General features: G+C 44.7%; 1 long non-coding RNA gene across 3 annotated transcripts in view; it reads left to right on the top strand.

The window, feature by feature from the left end:
- Positions 1-19,413, top strand: part of LOC106803349 (uncharacterized) — a 161,498-nt gene that overhangs the window by 116,072 nt on the left and 26,013 nt on the right. For 2 of the 3 annotated variants that reach the window (XR_015551964.1, XR_015551962.1), the window contains exon 3: positions 8,074-8,171. The exons of the other annotated variant lie outside the window; for it this stretch is intronic. This is a non-coding gene — a long non-coding RNA (uncharacterized LOC106803349). The remainder of the gene's footprint in view (positions 1-8,073; positions 8,172-19,413) is intronic. 3 annotated transcript variants of the gene reach the window in all.

The following is a 19,413-nucleotide window of genomic DNA, read 5'->3' as shown; positions in this document are numbered from 1 at the left end:
CTCATAGCCAAGCTGTCTGATAAAAACTAGCTAGAATAGGGAAAATATGGGGCCAAAAAATGATATTCAGGTACCAACAGGTGTGAAAAGCCCATTTAACATACTCATTTAGGCAAAAGTTATTAGGCAAGGCCAGCGCTGTTAACTACCAACTTTGTCTTTATAATGGTCCTAATAGCATCAGAAGAAAGTTACTTTTGTGTAGCAAGGGCTACAGTACAGTCAGGGAGCTACCAGATAATGAGAATTTCCAGCTCTCATGTGTGGTTCAGAAAGTTTTATATTACACAGACACCCATCACCAGCTTTTTTTTCCTGAATAAAAAATAGCAAATCAAAATTGATAGATGAAGCAAAAATCAGAGATTTGAGATGCTGTGGGGAAGGGTAATGGAGAAGATGAAACTGCAGAAATTTAAATGGGAGTCCTAGTGGATCCTTGACTGAGGGCTGGGGTGTTAAAGTATAGGGTGCTACTCTACAAAGCCTAGCAGAGAGTGGCTTCTCTAGATCTGAGAGCTGAATGGAAGTACCAGAGGTCTTAAGAGCTGGGAGATGTCAAAGTATGGTCAAGTCAGAATGGAGAGAACACAATAAGCACTTCAAGCATTCAGATAATAACCTGCAAAGATCATGTCTTAAAATAAGGACCATGCCCTACAGTAAGGATTATACCCTGGGATTAGGGAAAAACAAAACTAGACTAGCCCTAACAAAGAATGAAACCAAACTCAACAGGGTTAAGATCAAGGATATAACTATCTTCTATAATCCAGACTCCTATATGGTAGCAATGACAGTGTCAGAAGTACAATAAAAAATTACTAGATGTACTAAGAAGTAGTAAAGTGTGACTGCTAGTCAAGAAAAAAAGTTAAGACCACAAGATTACCCAGATGTTGTAATTAGTAGACAAGGATTTTAAAATTGCCACTACAAATATGTCCAAGAACTTAAAGGAAAAGACGGACATAGTGAGGAAAGAGATGAAAACTATAAAAACAAATCAAGTGGAAATTTTAAACTGAAAAGTACAATATCTAAAATGAAAAATTCCCTGAACTGGATTAACATGAGATTAGAGACTTCAGAAGAAAGGGTCAATGAACTGGAAAAGAGAGCAATAAAGATGATTCAATCTGAAGAATAGAGAGAAGAAAGATTATGAAAATTGAACAGAGACTCACTGACCTATGGGATAATAGGAAGCATTTTAATATATGGGTAATTGGGGGCCTAGAAGAGTAAGAGATAAAGAATGGGACAGAAAAATACTTCAGGAAATAATGACCAGAATGTTCCCAAATTTGTTGGAAAACATCAACCTTAGATCCAAGAAGCTTAGCAAACCCCAAACAGGATTCATTTTTAAAAACCCCACACCAAGGCACATCATAGTCAAACTGCTGAAAACAAATGAAAAAGAAAAAAAACATCTTCAGCCCGGGAGAAAAACCACAATACATAACAGAAGAACAGTAATATAAATAACAGCTGACATTATCAGAAAGAATAAAATCCAGAAGATAATGGAACAGTTTTAAGCCAGAATTCTATACCCAGTATCCAGCAAAGATATCCTTTAAAAATGAGGGTGAAATAAAGAAACTTCCAGAGAAAGAAAAGCCGAGAGAATTTGTTACCAGAAAATCTGCCCTACAAGCAATGGTAGGGAAAGTTCTTTAGGCTAAAAGAATATGATGTCAGATGAAAACCTGGATTTCATAGGAAGAAATAAAGAGCACTAAAAAGGTTGATATGTGGAGAAGTATAAAAGGCTTTCTTTCCTTTTTTTCCTCTTAAAATCTAAATGATACTTGTTTATTTAAAGGAAAAATAATAACATTCATTGTGGGGTTTTATAATGTATGTTGAAGTAAAATATATGACAAAAGTAGCACAAAATGAAATTATATTTTGTGGGGTTTTTACATATTTTGTAAAGTGGTAAAATATTAATTATAAGTAAACTGTGATGAGTAAAGATGCATTATTTTTTTCCAGTTTTATTCAGATATAATTGACATACATCACTGTATAAGTTTAAGGTGTACAGCATGATGGTTTGATCTACATATAGTAGATATAAACCTACATAGTAGGTTTAGTTAATATCCATCATCTCATATAGATACGATGCATATTGTAATCTCTAAAGCAATCATTAAAATATAAAACAAAAAATAGGTAAAAGTCTAATAAAGTAAATAAAACTGAAAGCTAAGAAAAATTTGATTAACCCAAAAGAAGGCAGAAAAGGAAGAACAGAGGCACAATAAAACAATGATGACAAACTTGACAAAAGATGAAAAATTGAAAACAAATAGGAAAATGGTAGATTTAAACCTAAGCATATAAATAATTGCACTAAATGAAAGTGGACTAAACGGCAGAGATTACCAGATTGGATATAAGGGCAAGACGAAACTATATGCTATGTATAAGAGATGCATTTTAAATATAAAAGCACAGATAAAATGAAAGTAAAGGATGGAAACAGACGCCATGCAAACCAGAAGCAGAAGAAAGCTGATGTAGCTCTACCAATTTCGGGCAAAATAGGCTTCCTGATAAGGAGTGTTACTAGGGATGATAGGGACATTTCAAAACAATAGGAGTATTAATTCACAATCCTAAGTGTATATCCCTCTTATAATCAAATTTCAAAATATTTGAGGCAAAACTGACAGAACTAATACGAAAAAATAGACAAATCCACAGTCAGTAGGGATATGGAAGACTTGAACCACACTATCAATCAACTTAACCTAATTGACACTTATAGAGAAGAACACTCAATAGTTGCAGAATACACATTCTTTTCAAGTGCACGTGGAATGTTTACAAGGTTAGACCATTTGCAGAACCACATAATAATTTGAAAATGTTGAAATTCAAAGTACTGAAATTTTTAGAGTATGTTCTCTGACCATAGAAACATTAAAGTAGAAATCAATAGTAATAAAATATCTAGGACACCCTAAACAACACACTTTTAGAAGTGTGTTCTAAAACACTTTTTTGAACCCATGGTTCAAAAATGAAATCTCATGGAAAATTAGAAATATTTCAAACTAAATGATAATGAAAACACAACATATTAAAATTTGTTGGGATTCAGTTGATGCAGTAGAGAGGAAATTATAGCTTTAAATGTTTATATTAGAAAAGAAAAATTTAAAATCAGTGATTTAAATTTCCACCTCAAGAAGCTGGGAAAAGATGAGCAATTTAAACACAAAGTAAATAAAAGGAATGAAATAATAAAGATAAGAGTAGAAATCAATGAAACAGAAAACATTAACATAACAATAGAAAATTAACAAAGCCAAAAGTTGGCACTATAAAAAGATTCTTTTTTTTGTGAGGAAGATTGGCCCTGGGCTGACAATCTTCCTCTTTTTGTTTGAGGAATATTGTCCCTGAGCTAACATCTGTGCCAATCTTCCTCTGTTTTACATGTGGGATGCCACAACAGAATGACTTGATGAGTGGTGTGTAGGTCTGCGCTCAGGATCCAAACCCGTGAACCCTGGGCTGCCAAAGTGGAGCACGCAAACTTAACCACTATGCCACTGGGCCGGCCCCTAAAAAGATTTTTAAATATGATAAACTCCTAGCAAGATCGAATAAGAAAAAAAGAGAACACATAAATTGCCACTATCAGGAATGAAAGAGGAGGTCCCACTATCTGTCTATTTAATAAGTCTATTAAAAGGATAACAGGTGAACATAGTGAACAACTTTATGCCAATGAAATTTGACAACTTAGATATAATGTTATAATTCCTTGGAAAACGCCAACTTACTAAAATGAACTCAAAAAGAAATAGAAAATCTGAATAGTTTTTATCCATTAAAGAAATTAAATCCATAATAAAAAAACCTTTCTACTAAGAAAACTCCAGGTCCAGATAGCCTCACAAGTGAATTTAATGAAACATTCAACAAAGAAATGATACAAATCTAACACTAACTCTTTCAGAAAATGGAGGAGAAAACATTCCCAACTGGTTTTATTAGGCCAACATACCTTTGATACTAAAATCTGACAAAAATATTATAAAAGAGGAAACTAAAGACCAATATCCCTCTGAAAATAGACAAACAGAAAAAATTCTCAACAAAATATAAGGATATTGAATCCAGAAATATATAAAAAGTATTATACATTATGACCAATTAGATTTATTTCAGGAATACAAGCTTGGTCTAACATTTAAAAATTAATCATTGTAACTCACTATATTAAAAGAACAAAGGAGAAAAACCAAATGATCTTTTCAATAAATGTAGCAAAAGCATTTGACAAAAATTCAACACCCATTTTTAATCAAAATTCTTGAAAAATTAAGAATAGAACGGAACTTTCTCAACCTGATAAAGGGCATCTATGAAAAACCTACAGCTAACATCATATTTGATCATTAAAGACTGAATATTTTTCACTTAAGATCAGGAACAAGACAAAGATGTCAATTTTCACCACCTCTATTTAACATTGTAGTGGAAGTCCTAGCCAGTGAGATAAGGCAAGAAAAAGAAATTAAAGACATATAAATTAGAAAGAAAGAAATGAACTATCTTTATTTGCAGGCAACATGATCTTGTATGTAGAAAATCCTGAAGAACCTACAGAAAAATATATGAGAATCAATAAATGAATCTAGCAACATCATAGGGTACAAGGTCATTACACAAAAGCTTGGTTTGGGGCATGTTAAGTTTGAGATGCCAAGTTGGCAGTGGGATTTAAAATCTAGGGTTCAAGGAAGAGGCCTGTTGCAGAGATATAAATGTAGAAATAGATTTTATAAGATATTTAAAACATTTGGAGGAATGAAATACCCTAAGAAATAAGGCTAGAGAGGGAATAAAAGAGGTCTGAGGACTGAGGGTACTTTCATAAAGAAACTCTTCTAAGTTTCACACAGTTGCTCTTCCTCTGAGTCCTGATTTTGATGTGAGGGGCTTCTGGGGCTTCTGCCATGGGGACATTCAATAGAAAACAATATTTCCTCCAAGGGATTCATTTGAACAATGATAGGCTCCCCATGGCTGATGGAACAGTAGGTTTTCATTAATACTAACTGACTCTCTAGTTGGTATTTGTGATGACCTCATTGAGAAGCCAAGGGGCACTCAAAGGCTGGTGACCAGAGAGCATTGGTCCTTTCTGGCCTGGAAGAGGGGTCAGCTGAACCATTAAAAGTATGAATCTTCTTTACATTGATTTCCCAAGAGGAGACATTTCTGTGATAAATTATAGGGCTATTTCTTCCTTTGGCTTTTTATGCTTTGGCGTCTCATCTAGTCTACGTGCAGTGTTTGGCTCTGGGGCTCTGTAGAGACAGGAATACTCCAATACATCATCTCGCTGCCAGCCTCAGAGCTCTGATGTTGATGTCTCGCTTCTGTTCCACCCCAGATCTGGGAAGATGAAAACTTTGGGCATTTCACATGGCCTCGGGCTATTGACAACTATAGTATATGGAGCCAGATGGATTTACATTTTTTTTCTGAAGACAAAACATAGCTTGCCTTTGCTAAGATCTTATCTATTTAATGAGCAGAGGCAGTATAATTAAGGCCTTTCTCCAGAGCTGTGGATGTACCAAACTTACTGGAAAGTTTCCTTAGTTTTCATAAATCAAATTGATTCAAACCTTCACACACTTGGGGCCCAGTTCTGACATCCGTTAATGGAAGCAGTTACAGTGGCTTTTGTTTTTTCTTCTCGTGGGGATGTTGCCTTCATTTAGAGGGAAGTTTCTTGAATGGTGCTACTGACTATGGTCAGATGGCTACTCTCAAGGCAAAGGCGTGGGATGAAAGAATGTTGCTCTCAAGTGGGAGGTGTGAGAGGTAGCAGGGCTCTGCGAGTGAGCTCTTTGGCGTGGAGCAAGTTCTGATCTGGGAGAAACCAAGAGTGCCCAGTGTTAGGCAGCCCCTGACAAGCCCCTTGGCTCCACTGGCTGTAAGAGGTCTTTCGTATGTTTCCCCAAAGAGCCTGGTGGAATTAGATATATTTGCAATTTGCATTCTAAACAAGCTGTTTGGAATAAATATGCTGGCTACGTTGTTTTCTTGGCTCTTATTCATTGGTTAATAATGTGTTATTTTTTTGGAAACAGCTCTTTCTCTGTTGGCTTGGAAGAGGAACCCAAGAGAAATATTGTGTTGGATTCTGTGCTAATCTTTCAAAACAACACGTGTACAAGAGTAGTTTGGCCAAACCTGGCTACAATCTCATAGAAACCCATAGCAAGTAGATCCGGACATGAGGGAGACTCAGGATGGGATGAAAACTCTGTTGGCAGATCCTAAAGTTTCAAATGTGGCATCTGATGGGCACTTTCTCAAGAGCAGAGAGAAAAGAATAGGGGGCCCAGATGGCATCCACAGAACTGAGCACATCACTTACGACCTCTGCAATGGTACTGAGAGACTGTCTCACATTCAGGTTCCAAGGGAGGGGACCCAGGTCAGTGGGAGCTAGAGGGGGCAGCACAGCAAGTCCTGAACCCACAACATGCAGGCAGGGAAGCAGACAGACAACAGTCTGAGGGTGAGCTGAGCAGACTCATCTCCCATCATGTGAATAGCTGTCCCATCACCCAGCCTGCGGCACATACTTGTTGGACACGAATTATTGTTCTGAAGCAGGTTCTTTTTACAGCCACAGCTGTTCAATTATGTTTCTGCGTTGTTTCCCGATGGGCGGTGGGGAAAAGCTGAGAACAGCTGCAGCCTCCATGAGAATGAAGCCCAGTTCCTTGTGCATTTGTGGGGCTAAATACAGAGGCCCTTGAAGAGGTGACCAAGCTGAGTTTCTGGTCCCTTCTATGGTGACCACTTCAGAATATCATTCAGCAGCTCCTACATGAAGAACCTGCAAGTTGGGAGTGGGCGTGGGATGAGAATGGATTCTTCCTGGCGGAGGAAGGCAGAGAGTGAGACTGGAGAGACCCTTCAGGGCTGTGGTGGGGCTGAGGTGACTCCATTACTGCAGAGAAGGTCACCTCCCATCATGACCTGTCTCCCGTGGGCCTCTCTCCTGCAGTGCTGATGAAGGCTGACTTCTCCTCTGTCCCAACTCAGCACTGTTAAGAGAGGTCAGGACAGACATGGTCTCGGCCTTCAAAAAGTTAACTCTCCCAAAGGAAAAGTCCAATCCTATTCAGCCAGCATTTATGGAGCATCTTCTCATGCCAGGAACCATGTTCTTTCTGTGGAAGTGATCTAGTTCTTGGCCTTGGGAATCTTCCAGGCTAGTGAGCCAGCAACTCCATTTACTCACACAAGTTCTCAGAGCAGCAACCAACATTTACTGGACTAACGTGTGCCAGGCACCATCACCCACGTAGTTGCATTTAATGCTCCCAACAGCTCTATGTGTTTGCCACAATGATTATCATCCTGTTTTACAGATGAGGAGAATGAGGCTTAGAAAGTTAGGAAACTTGTCTCAGGCCACCCACCAGTCAATAGACGAGTCAGCACTCTTTACTAGAGCCAGAGGACTGAGAAAACAGATGTTCTAATCTGGCTCTTATGATAAACAGTTGATAGTGCACATAAAACTGTGCTATGGAGGGCCAAGATGGTTGTTCTGATAAAGAGATTAAGGAAGGCTCTTCAGAGATCACGTGTGAGACAGACTTTGGAAGACAAATGGAATTTCAACAAGTGCACATGGGGATAAAAATTCCCAAGCAGTGGACCAGCCTTAGCAAAGGTGTCACAGTGTCAGGGCTAGGCAGGGCGTGATCAGGAGAAGTCTGATGTGGTGGGAACCTGGCATTTGTGAGAGAAGATGCTGGAAGATGACACGGATAGCTAAGATTCTAGAGGTCTGACTTTATGAAGAAGATGATGAGAGCCATGAGGATTTGAGGCAGTGCTCTATCTGATGCAAGAGCAGGTTTGGGTTGATGGAGATGTCTGATGAACTCCGGGTGCACAGGTGGCTAGCCTCCCTGGGGCAGTGCCAGCTGCTAACATGCATGAAAAAGTCAGCATTTGTTCTGCATGTCTTACCATGCTGGTGTCTTTATATTCATTTATCTCTAGTCTTTACCGTGACCCTGCAAAGCAGATGAGGAAACTAAAGCTGATGCATCGTCAAGGCCACCCAGCTAATGCATGATGGAGCTACAAGTCAGACCCAGGTCTGTGTGATTCCAAAGCTGTGCTCTTTGCACAATCTGTGGGCCATTTCCCAGTAGATCAGAAGATGAAATGACCATTTTTCTGTCCATCCTCCCTTCTGGGAGGCCACCTTCCCAGGTATGAGTTGATGATGAGGCTGTCACCTAGCACTGATTTCACCTGCAGGGAAGTACCTTCCACAAGGGCCTTCCATTGCCATCACTGTTGACAGAAGGGGCTGGGAATACACACAGGGGGAGGCACTCGCTCACCAGGAGGGCCTATGATTGCTTGTAAATGTTTCAGATGCATTTTTTAGTAAGTCTAAACACAGGCAATGAGGGTAAGTTTCCTGTCTCCTGCTCCGTCTATCATCAGTCTAAAACAGCCAAAGTCTCTGCAAGGCCTCCTCTGCACTGCTTAGGTGCATACCAGTTTGGAATGAAACCAACTCTCGGCCAATTAAATGGTGTACGGGAGCCTTGATAGAATTCCGCAGGTAAAGACTTGTGGACAGTTTTTCCTTTGGTTGTTCACTTGTTTTGCATTGTGTTTTGAGCTTACAGATGTTAAGCCACAGCTGGTTTCCTTCTTTCCGTAAGGGCCCTTTGATAGCCAGTCAACTGAGTTTTCCATTGTTTTTTTTCACAGGTCTAATAGCTGTTGGCAACCACTTTGTGTTATTTTGTTCACATAATTATTCACTGAGCCTGAAATACCCCCAAGCGACCATCAGCATCTCAGCTGTGGCCTTGCTTACTGGAGTCACCCTAGGAAGTGGCTAAAAAACCTTGAGGACAATAAGGGGAACTTTTCCTAGTGAGGTTGACTTCAGCCCTAAGAGCAAAGTCTGACACAGACGTTGAGTTCCAACTCACCCCAACTCAGCCATGTGCCATGACATGGTTGTCCCATATTCCCTGAGTTCTGCCAGGTCTGTCTGTGATTGTACCTTTTCTTAGAGAAGTGTTTTCAGGAAAGACAGGCCGGCCCAGTCTCCCTTGCTCATGATTGAAATTGAGGGCACAGCAGAGACCATTGAGCACCCTTCATCCTACCATGGGTTCGTCTGTTCTTCAGTAGCTCCTCTTTGACCAGTAGGTGCTAAGAAGTCATATTTCCAGCACCTAGTAGAGCATAGATACTAAAAAGAGAAAACCCTGAGACTATGACCTGCTCTCTGCCCATGTCGGCTAACAGGCTGGTTGGGGAGAGTGCTAGAACTTTTCTTTCCCCTTCATCTCAAGACTTGAACAGCAATTCCTGGCAGTGAAGTTCAGGGCCGAGGGAGAGATGAGGAGGGCAAGGGCCGTCGAGTGTGATGATGGGCACGGTCAGGCAGCAGGATCGACAGCAGGCCTTGTGCTTAACCAGAGACTTGGGAATAGTTGCAAGTTTTCTGTCTGTGTGAAAAAGAGCCCTGGGAATTGTTTTGAGTCTTGAAAAAAAATCTTATAAATAGAAGGAGGAAAGAATTTTCCCTTGGTAACCTTCTGAGGACTATGTTCCAAGGTCCTTGAGGAGGGAATAGGAAGGAATTTAATTTCCCGCTGGAAGGATTTGCACACTGCGGGGAGGGGTGGTGGCTCTCATCGCTGACACTGCACAGGGAGGAAAAGCCCTCTCAGGCGGGCTCTTGAGGGGGTTCAGAAGACCCAGCAAGTGTTTCAGGGGCCTTATGGCGAATCACTCACTTTTACTTGGCCTCGGATTTCCGTTTTAGTGAGTTAATCCAGCAGCGCTTCTATACATGGGGTTGTATAGGTGGCTGCCTGGTCTCTGCTCCTCCAACTGCTGGTGACCTTTGAGCCACCACCTGCTGCCTGCTTAGACTCAGGATGTCTGCACCTCCGGTCTCAGTTTCCTTGGCTGTCATATGGAGATTATGATTGCAGCCTCCATGAAGTTTTGGGGAGGATTAAATGAGATAATGCATGGGAAGTACTCAGTTCCATGACTGACACGTAGTGATTGCACAATCAGTGGTTACTTTTTTATACAAATGTTTTATTTTGGAATCGTTTTAGATTAACAGAGAAGTTGCAAAGATAGTACAGGAGAGTTCTCATATACTCCTCGCCCAGTTTCCCCTAATGTTAACATCTTACATAACTGGTACATTTGTCAAGACTAACAAACAAACTTGGATACATTACTATGAACTAAACTCAGACTTCATTTGGATTTTACTAGTTTTTCTACCAGCATCCTTTTCCTGTTCCATGATCCAATCCAGGGCCGTATATTGCATTTAGACTTATTTTTATTAGACTTCTCCTGTTGGTCTGTAGACCACTGAGACCAGCAGCGGCAGCTTCCTCTCTTGTCTCCAACACAGCACAGTCCTGCATGGGGCCAGGCACAACCAGAGTTTGGGTATGCAATCAATGACTTTGCTCTAAAAACATCTTGCCTAAAGTCTCTGTGCTTTGGGGAGACCATTAGGGCCCAAGGTGGCAGTCCTTGGAGCTCCACCAAGCCTAAGTCTCCCAGCCTTATGAAGGATGCAGCCTAGGGCATGTGCAGAGGGGGACTTCTGGGCTTTGGGGCACAGGGGCAGGGGGAGGTGCAATGAAGTCTGCATTAAGCCTGTGGCTGGGAAGGGGTCACCTTCTGGCTTCCTGAGGCTCCTGAGCCAGCCTCGGCCTCCCTCCCATCCCAAGCCAGCACAGGGTCCAGCGTACTCTGCTGAACAGGCCCTGCGACGGAAACCCCCGGCCCACAGCTTTTGTTGAAACCTGACTCCTTGGAGCATAGGCCTCAGCCCTTGGAGCCCTGCTTGGAAATCCCACTGTAGAGGTTTAGAAAGCTTTCCTCAATTTCCTGTTAGGGCCTGTGGTGGTGGAGAGAGGGAGGTGGTGGCCCAGAGGGCTTAGGGCCTGTATGGTGTCTTCCGGATTCATGCTAGACCCTTGTTCTCCCGGTTTCAGGCCTTGTGGAGATTTCTGAGGGTGTGAGAGCTGGTTATGGGCCTGAGATGAGGAGCCTCAGCAGGGTTCTCCATTCCTGGGTCTATTGAGTGCTTATGAAGGGTAGGTAGTCCCCACCCCCATTAGTGTAGACCCTGGTGGAGAGTTTGACATGAAACCCTCAGCCTTGCTCTGGCTGGAGAGGACACGTTCTTGTCATCCTCTTTCAGGACCTGCTCTCAGGGCTGCCTCTCAGACCTGGCACTTTTACACTGAGCAACGCTGCAATCCGAGTGGTTTGGGGCCTGTGACTTAAAATTGCACAGCAGACGCTCAACACGGAGTCCCAGGGCCCTCACATCAGGCAGCCAGCCTGCCTGGCGCTGGGGGATGGCTGACGACCAAGAATGTTCACTTAACACACATTCCTTCTCCAAACCCTAAGTGCATTAATATTTTGAAACCTCAAATCAGTTTGTTCTCTTAAAAACTAGAACCACATGCCCGCGGAGGCAGCGTGTTGATGGGCTCAGATTTTTCACACGTGAGATGGAATGCAGGGCTGTGGAGGCAGGAGTCCTGCTCCAGCCCTGGCTGCGCCACTAAGTGCCCTGTGAGTTGGGGCAGGTCCCTGCCCCTCCTGGGGCCTCAGTTTCTCCAGCCCTAGGATGAGGACATTGGGATCTTTAAGGGCCTACCAGCTCTGAAGTTTTATGATTCTTGGGGGATGGCGACTCTGAAGTTGACTGGTTTATCGGAAAGTTTATTTGAGATCCAGGAGGGCCTATGATTGCTTGTAAATGTTTAAGATGCGTTTTTTAGTAAGTCTAAACACAGGCAAAAATGGCAAGAATGTAAACAGTGCTTAGAAAGGCTCTTTCTGCTGGTGCCTGTGGATGGGGACGGCAGTAAGAACATAGGGAGGTGGGAAAAGGCAAAGGCGCAAGCTGGTCTGCAGGGACTGCTTCACTGGGGGCCCGGGCACTCCTCCTCGGCTGCCCAGAGTGGGCGTGAACCAGCAGCCTGGACCCTCCTTCTCTGCCTGCTGTGGTCACAGTTCATCTCTCTCCCAGGACCAAGGGCCTGAAGCCTGCAGCCCCAACCTCCTAGCTCCCCTCGGGGAGAGTCATGAGGGCTCCCTGTTGCCAGCTTTGAATTCTGGTTGGAGCCAAATGCCTAGGTGATGAGGTCCCCTGCTAACTGAATCATGAGAAGATGGAGCAGAGGCAATGGGGGCCGAACTCTGGCCTGTGACTGGCCCTCACCTGGGGTGGCTGGCAACCATAGCATCCCCAGGAGCCACTGGATGTGGGGGCTCTTTGATAAGATTCAGGTTTCTATGGTAAGATTGCTTTAAGATGGAGAAAGAGTTCTGTGGTGAACAACACAAATTACAAAAAAAATTGCTGTGAATGATCAACCTGGTGTCAATTGGCTGGGGAACCCCTTGTGAGGGTGACATGAATTTATAGCGCTTCATTCTTCCCTTCATCGCGTGTTTGTTGAGTGTTCAGTATGTACCAGGTGCAGTGCTGGTGCCTGACTTGATGGTGGCTGGAGCCTGGTAGGAGAGAAAGAACGTAAACAGGTTAACCACAGATGAAGAAGTGGTGACAAGTGGCAGACAGGGGGCCCTGATGAGAATGGAGGGCTGACAGACATGGTGGTCCAGGAAGACTTCTGTGTGGAAGTGACTTTGCTCTGAGACTTGAAGGGTTAGGAGGAGCCATTGTGCCGAGGGTGGGGGGAGGGAATCCCCAGCAGACATGACAGGTCGGGCTAAGGCTCTAAAGCCAGAAAGGGCTGGGCCGAGAGAGGGGTTCGAATGAGTGGGGAATGAGGGCATTGAAGATGTATGTGCAGGGTTTGCTTGGCTGTGCGCCCTGAGTAGGGGTGGCTTTGGAGTAGGATGGTTGTGTGGGCAGGATGAAAAGAGGACTGTTTGTGTGTACCCCTCAGCATTCTAGGAGTCGACCAGCCTTGCTCACTGGACTAAGCACGACATCCATGCAGCTAAATGCCAGACTCTTGACTAAGAAGCTGAAAATCACAGCTCTCCAGGGACTCATTCAAAGACGGAGTGAATTCATGGAGCCTTTCCCACCTCCACCCACTTCCCCTGCCAGTCATTGTCAGAGGCCGTTCTCATCTTTTGTTCCTTTCTTGCAATTACTCATATTTTCTCCAAATTTGCTTGTTTATGTTTTCTGGAGTCCCATTGTTCCAGATGGCCCATAATTGCTTGAGGAGAGAGTGGGCAGGAGGTCCTCCTGAAGTGTCCTTCTGCCCTTAGGAGTCAGAGAAGGAACCAGAGTGGGAAGAGGAACTGGACCATGACTCACAGCATGTACTTGATCCAACTCCTGGAAGTAGGTCCTGCAGATGGGTCAGAAGGCAGGCCTGAGAGAGCGTGGCTGTGGCAGGAGGAAATGAGATGCTGCTCTCCTCTGCAGACTGCTGGGGGCCTCCTGCACGGTCACCTCCCATTCTCCAGAACCTCCTGGTCTTTGAGACCCAGCTCCAGTGCCAACAACTCTGTGAAGCTTTGTCCAGCTTGATAGACCTTCCTGAGGCCCATGTCTTCTGGACGTGTGAGTTCCTGTGTCCGCTTGGTTGTCTAAGCCACACACTGTAGCCCCTTGCTACTCAAAGTGTGGTCCATGGTTTGGCAGCTTTAGCATTGCTTGGAACTGTTAGAAATGCAGAGTCTCTGGGCCTTCCCTAAACCTTCTGAATCAGAATCTGCATTTTAAGAAGATCCCAAGGTGATTTCTATGCTCATTAGAGTTTGAGAAGCAGGGCCATAGACCTTCATCAGCTGCTGCCCCAGTCCACTCTTCCAGGGGTGGGACTCTGCTCTCCGAGACGGACAGTGAGCTCCTAGGGGCAGAGCCCCAGCACCCCTCCTTGAAGCCAAGCTGAGAAGAATAATGGCCATGTAGGCGGAGACTTGGTACCTGTTTGATTGGCCTTATTTGGAGGAGGTGAGGGCTGAACCAAACAGAGAAGCAAGGGGGAAGAAGAGCGAGAGCATTTATGAGCAGTTCATCCAGGGTCTCAGGAACCTTGGAGAAGCCTGTGGATCTGTTGGCATGTTCTCTGTCCAAGACATTTTTCACTTAGTGAGCCCTGAACTGAGATGTTTATGAAATCAAGGCCCCAACTTGGAGATATTGCAAGATTGAGAGTGCAGTCACCAGATGTGACCAATCTTTTCCTTTGTCCAAAGTCCCAGAGATCAGTTTGCTTCTCCAATTCTCTTTCTCAAAGCCTGGCTTACAAAGGGCAAAGGTCAGAGAGACCAAAATTGTGAACCAGCACCAAGATATGTCAAGGACTGCTCCCCGCCTTTTCCATCACCAGTTCTCCAAGCTCGCTTAGTCATGAGGATAGAGGGACTTCGCCGGCATCCAAGAGGTCAGAGCTGTGGAGAGAGTGATTGAGGGTGATGCTTCCTTCACACGGGGTGGAAAGAGCCTCCAGATGCACAGAGAGTTCTCAGGGACCAGCGGGGGTCATCAGGAGGGTGCTGCCTCAGAGAAGGAGGACCCAGGGCAAAGGATGACCCTGGGGGTAAATCGCAGTCACATGCTGATGGAGTGGAGCTGAAAAACTCTTTCTTTCAAAGAAACTCATTGTTATTAAGCACCTACTGTTAGCCTGCCCTGGCCAGGTTCTGGGGAAATGAGAGAAGGTGCTCAGTTCAGGGTCAGACCCATAGGAGTTGCTTTGTAAGGGTGGTTTGCTTAGAGATGAAAAGAGCTGAGAACACCTAGCCCCTACCCTTGGGTTGAGCTTGTCATCTTATGCGAGTTGGGGTAAGCTCACGTTCTGCCTCCCCCAGGCAGCCTTTCCTGATTACTCTAGCCCTGTCTCCTGATGAAGAGCTACATTGGCTCAGTTTATACCTAGAATAATGAACTGTCATATGTTGGTCTGCCCCTTGCCTTCCTCTCTGACCCCATCTCCTAGCACCCACTCTTATCTGCCTCCTCTGGGGTAGTGGAGATGAGCTTTGTAAATATTTCTCTGTTGCCAGCTGGCATGATGCTGAGCCTTCTCAATAGAGGACATTGGAGGGACACAGGAGAAGGAAGAGTTTTTCTCTTCCTGGTTCCTGAGCCTTGCTGACCAGGCTCCCGCAGAGCCTGTGTGGGCTTTCTCCAGTGTTCTGGCCCTGAGAGCATGTGGTTTCTGCTGTGCTGGGCTCCTGCAGGAGATGCCTTTCTCTAGTGCGTGGCTCCTGCAGAGGTGGCTTTGTGAGCTCCTGCAGTGCCTGGTGGCTAGCAGCTTCCCCCGGCAGCTTCTCTGGCAGTTTCCTAGTGGAATGCCACCAGCAAGGCAGCTCCTTGTGAATGGCCTCCCCTACACTCCTTTGGGTGACTTTACGGTGAGTTCTGAGCTATGGGACCTCCCTGTGGACACCTTCTCCTGACATCCCAGGGAGCAGATTCCTGGCAAGTCCCACCAGTGAGGCAGCTCAGTGGCTTTTCTGCCATCCAGTGAGTCAGGACTGTGCTCTCTCTGAGGTCTGAATCCCAGCCTTTGGTTGGGGGGGAAACAGCTCTTCCTCAGGCACTCTATCTCAGCCCCAAGGGTAATGGCTGCTCTCTATATCTGCTATTTCTGTATTCTTTAGAGTTCTCTTTAACTCTTAATAGCCAATTCCTTGTTACTTCACTCCCCTGTTAATAATTCTTTATATTAAACTTTCTTTTTTTGTGTGTGAGGAAGATCAGCCCTGAGCTAACATACATGCTAATCCTCCTCTTTTTGCTGAGGAAGACCGGCTCTGAGCTAACATCTATTGCCAATCCTCCTCCTTTTTTTTTTTCCCCCCAAAGCCCCAGTAGATAGTTGTATGTCCTAGTTGCACATCCTTCTAGTTGCTGGATGTGGGACGCGGCCTCATCATGGCCGGAGAATCGGTGCAACGGTGCGCGCCCGGGATCCGAACCTGGGCCGCCAGTAGTGGAGCACGCACACTTAACCGCTAAGCCACGGGGCCGGCCCTATATTAAACTTTCTGTATTCAAAGTTCTATGTGGTTTCCATCTGATTGGACACTGACTGATTCACCACCCACTCCTCACTCCTCACTCACTATAATCCATCCACATTAGTTTCCTTTCCATTCCTTCAACAGACCAAGCTTATTTCTGCCTTAGGGGCTTTGCACTTGCTATTTTCTGTGCTTGGAGTACTATTCCATCAAATCTTTGCACAGCTGGCTAGTTTCGGCCATCCAGGTCATCCAGAGCTATCTTCCCTTACCACTCAATTTAAACAGCTCATCTCACCATCACTCAGTATCCATTACCCTGTTTTTTTCCATAGACTTATCATGATTTGGAATCTTTCTATTTGTTTATGTGCTTTTCATCTGTCTCCTCCAACTGGAATATAGGTGCCATGAAGGCTGGTGCTTTGTCTATCCTGGTCATTGCTATATCCCCAGATTCTAGAACAGTGACTGGCACGTACATAGTAGGTACTCAGTAGATACTATTCAATAAATTGAATGCACTGGGTGGGAGATGAGGTGCAAATGGGAACCAGACAGTAAGCGGCACGAGGGAAGGAGTGTTTTCTCTTGGGAGGACTCTCAATACACACCATATCTTGCTTGGTTGTTGGGAAAAAATAAAGCTAAATAACATTATGAAGCAGTATCTGGTTAAATGTCAAATGAATGATGTGGACAATGATAGCTTTAAAAATCCTGGAGAAGGAGAGGGTCAGTATGAGCAGGAGTTCTTAGGGGAGGCTTCCTAGAGAAGTCAGAGATTGCATGTTGGGTAAAGTGTGAAGAGCCAGAGGGAGGGAGGAGAGTTGCCCCATAAGACTGAGCAGCCTCCACTCCCCACAGTTTTCCTTAGAAGATAAAGGAGCCGAAGGCAGTAAGGCCCAAATCAGTAGGCAAGCTGCCCATGGTGGGTGCTAAAGAAGGAATGTCTCATTGCCAAGGTGTCTTTTCTTAGAAGAGTCCAGGCTCCAGGACTAGGTTTGTTCCAGGAATTCTGCAGCCATACGTGGCTGTAGGGCAAGTATGTACTCAAGATTCTCAGAGGGAACTTTCTTCTCTCTGGAGCTGAGAGGCTTGGTGATACCTGGGGTGGTGGTGGGGGTAGTGCTAAGCTGGGATCTGCCACATGGAGCCTTAGTTTCTTAATGGCAGTGGCAGCCAAAGAGCTATAGCCTGTTAGGGCATGGCCACTGATGGGACCTAATTGTGGCATTGTCAGCAGGGAAGACAAGCATGGACAACCCTCCAGGGACAAGGAGAGCCCACAGTTGTGAGGCTGGGTTATTAGGTGTAGTAAGGCAGGGAGTCACTCACACCCCATGATTTCTGGACACATATGTTATGGCTATGGGAAAAATAGCATCATGTCTTGGTTGTGGTTTATAACCTAAACTGCATCCTATAGGAGAGCTCCTAACCTCAGGGCGTGCTCTCTCAACAGGCTATAACTGAGGGTTCAGCAGGCTGTTCTGATATTCTATAAGGCCAGAGAATTCTAAGTCATAGGGTATGTATCAATTGGGGTTCAGTCAGGGAAACAGAACCATTATGAATGAAATGGAATAAAAGATTTATTATCGGGATGAAGAGCTAATGCAATTTGGGACCTGGTGAAGAAGTCAATGGAAAGCTATTTTCTCTGCATCTCATGGTGGGCCTGAAGTTGCTATAGGTCACAGAGCTGGCAGTCAGGAAGAAAAGCTGGATATGAAGTGGGGAAAGCAAGGACAAATGAACCTGCGTGTGATGGTTAATTTTATGTGTCAACTTGGCTATGCTACAGTAGCCAGTCATTTAATCAGTCACTAATCTAGATGTGGTTAACATCTACAATCAGTTGATTTTAAGTAAAGGAGATTACCCTTGATAATGTGGGTGGGCCACGTCCAATCAGTTGAAGGCCATAAGAGCCAAAACGGAGGTTTTCCAGAGAGGAAGAAATTCTGCCTCAAGGTGCAGCATCCAATCCTGTCTGAGTTTCCAGTTCTCCCAACAGGCTGTGGGAACTCAGCCTGCCCCACTCCTGCATATATTCCTAGCAGCGCTGAGCACAGGGCTTGGCCCAGAGTGGATGCTCGATAAATATTTCCTGTCTGGAAACGACAACCATCTGTCGGAGTTGGTGTGAACAGAGCTCTGCTTTGGGGCAGGGGCGGAAGCTGAGGGACCGAGGAGGGCCCTTCCTGTCCTTAGATCCTATGACAGTGAGCGGGCAGCTCTCCAGATTGAGACTAGGTTGTTGGGAGACAAAGTGGGAAGGGAATCTGAGATCTATAAAGTAAAAATGAAAATTTAGGGGGACTGCTGAAGAGATGCAACATATGCGAGAGATTCTGCCGCTCAGCTTTGCTGGAGTGCTTGCTGCAGGTGAGGATGGGAGTTGGCTGTCCTGATGGGTCAGGTGGTTTGTGAGAGTGTCACATAGATGATCACCTTCAGCTACCCTGTGAGATCAGGGCTGTTATGATCCCGTCTCACAGATGGGAGGAGGGAGGAACAAAGAGAGTAAGTAGCTGGAAAAGGATTCATTTCATCCCCTGGGTGCTCCATCTCCAGGCCGTCCCCTCAGGCAAAGGGAAGTTGCTCCTCTGTCCATTTTATCTAATTCCAGCCCAGACCTCCACTTGTATTTTCCCAAGTTTGCCAAGAAAATCCCACAAGGCTGAGTGAGTTTCCTATCCCCTCTGGGACCGGTGATATGCTCTGCATCAGCCCTGGTGGTCTTCAGTGTGGGGACAGATTTCTGAGCAAATCTTTTCATTCAGACTGCAGAACTGGCTTTGTGGCCACATGTGCAATTCATAAAATTTGCATTTTCCACAGGGCTTGGTTTCCAGAGCATTTTGGCTTGAGCTCTATAAGCTTTCAAGAATTTCAGCTGAGAAATGCCGTCCACAGATCACTCAGCTCCATACATCCTTCCCACGGCTGTGAAGTTTGGCATGGATGTTCCAATGGATATTGCTCCAGGATTGGATTTTGGAGTTTTATTTTATTAATATTCTTTTCTGTAAGGATTGGAGGTGGGGGGTGATCTGGACCAACACTGGTTTCCAGGTCCATTGTTCCTCCCCGCTAACATCCATGTTTGGCCTCTTTCTGTTATTTTTCACCCCCTTTGCCACGTTGACTCATGTCTTCTGTATCTTGAGGGCTGCTCTTTGTGCAGTGCATGGAAATAAGAGTGTGACCAAAGGCGAAGGAATATGTTTATAGTCTATAAATTGGCAAATTTACTATAAATTTGCAACCACCACATTAGTTGGGTTTAAGAACTATGTTTACATTAATTTTTTTCTAAATCAAAATAATCTTGACATCAAGGCC

This window comes from Ceratotherium simum, chromosome 4 (genome assembly GCF_057802395.1).
Source record: "Ceratotherium simum simum isolate JZ-2026a chromosome 4, ASM5780239v1, whole genome shotgun sequence".
In the NCBI taxonomy this organism is placed as follows: domain Eukaryota; kingdom Metazoa; phylum Chordata; class Mammalia; order Perissodactyla; family Rhinocerotidae; genus Ceratotherium; species Ceratotherium simum.
Note: the sequence above shows the minus strand (reverse complement) of the source record. Positions and strands in the feature narration are given on the sequence as shown.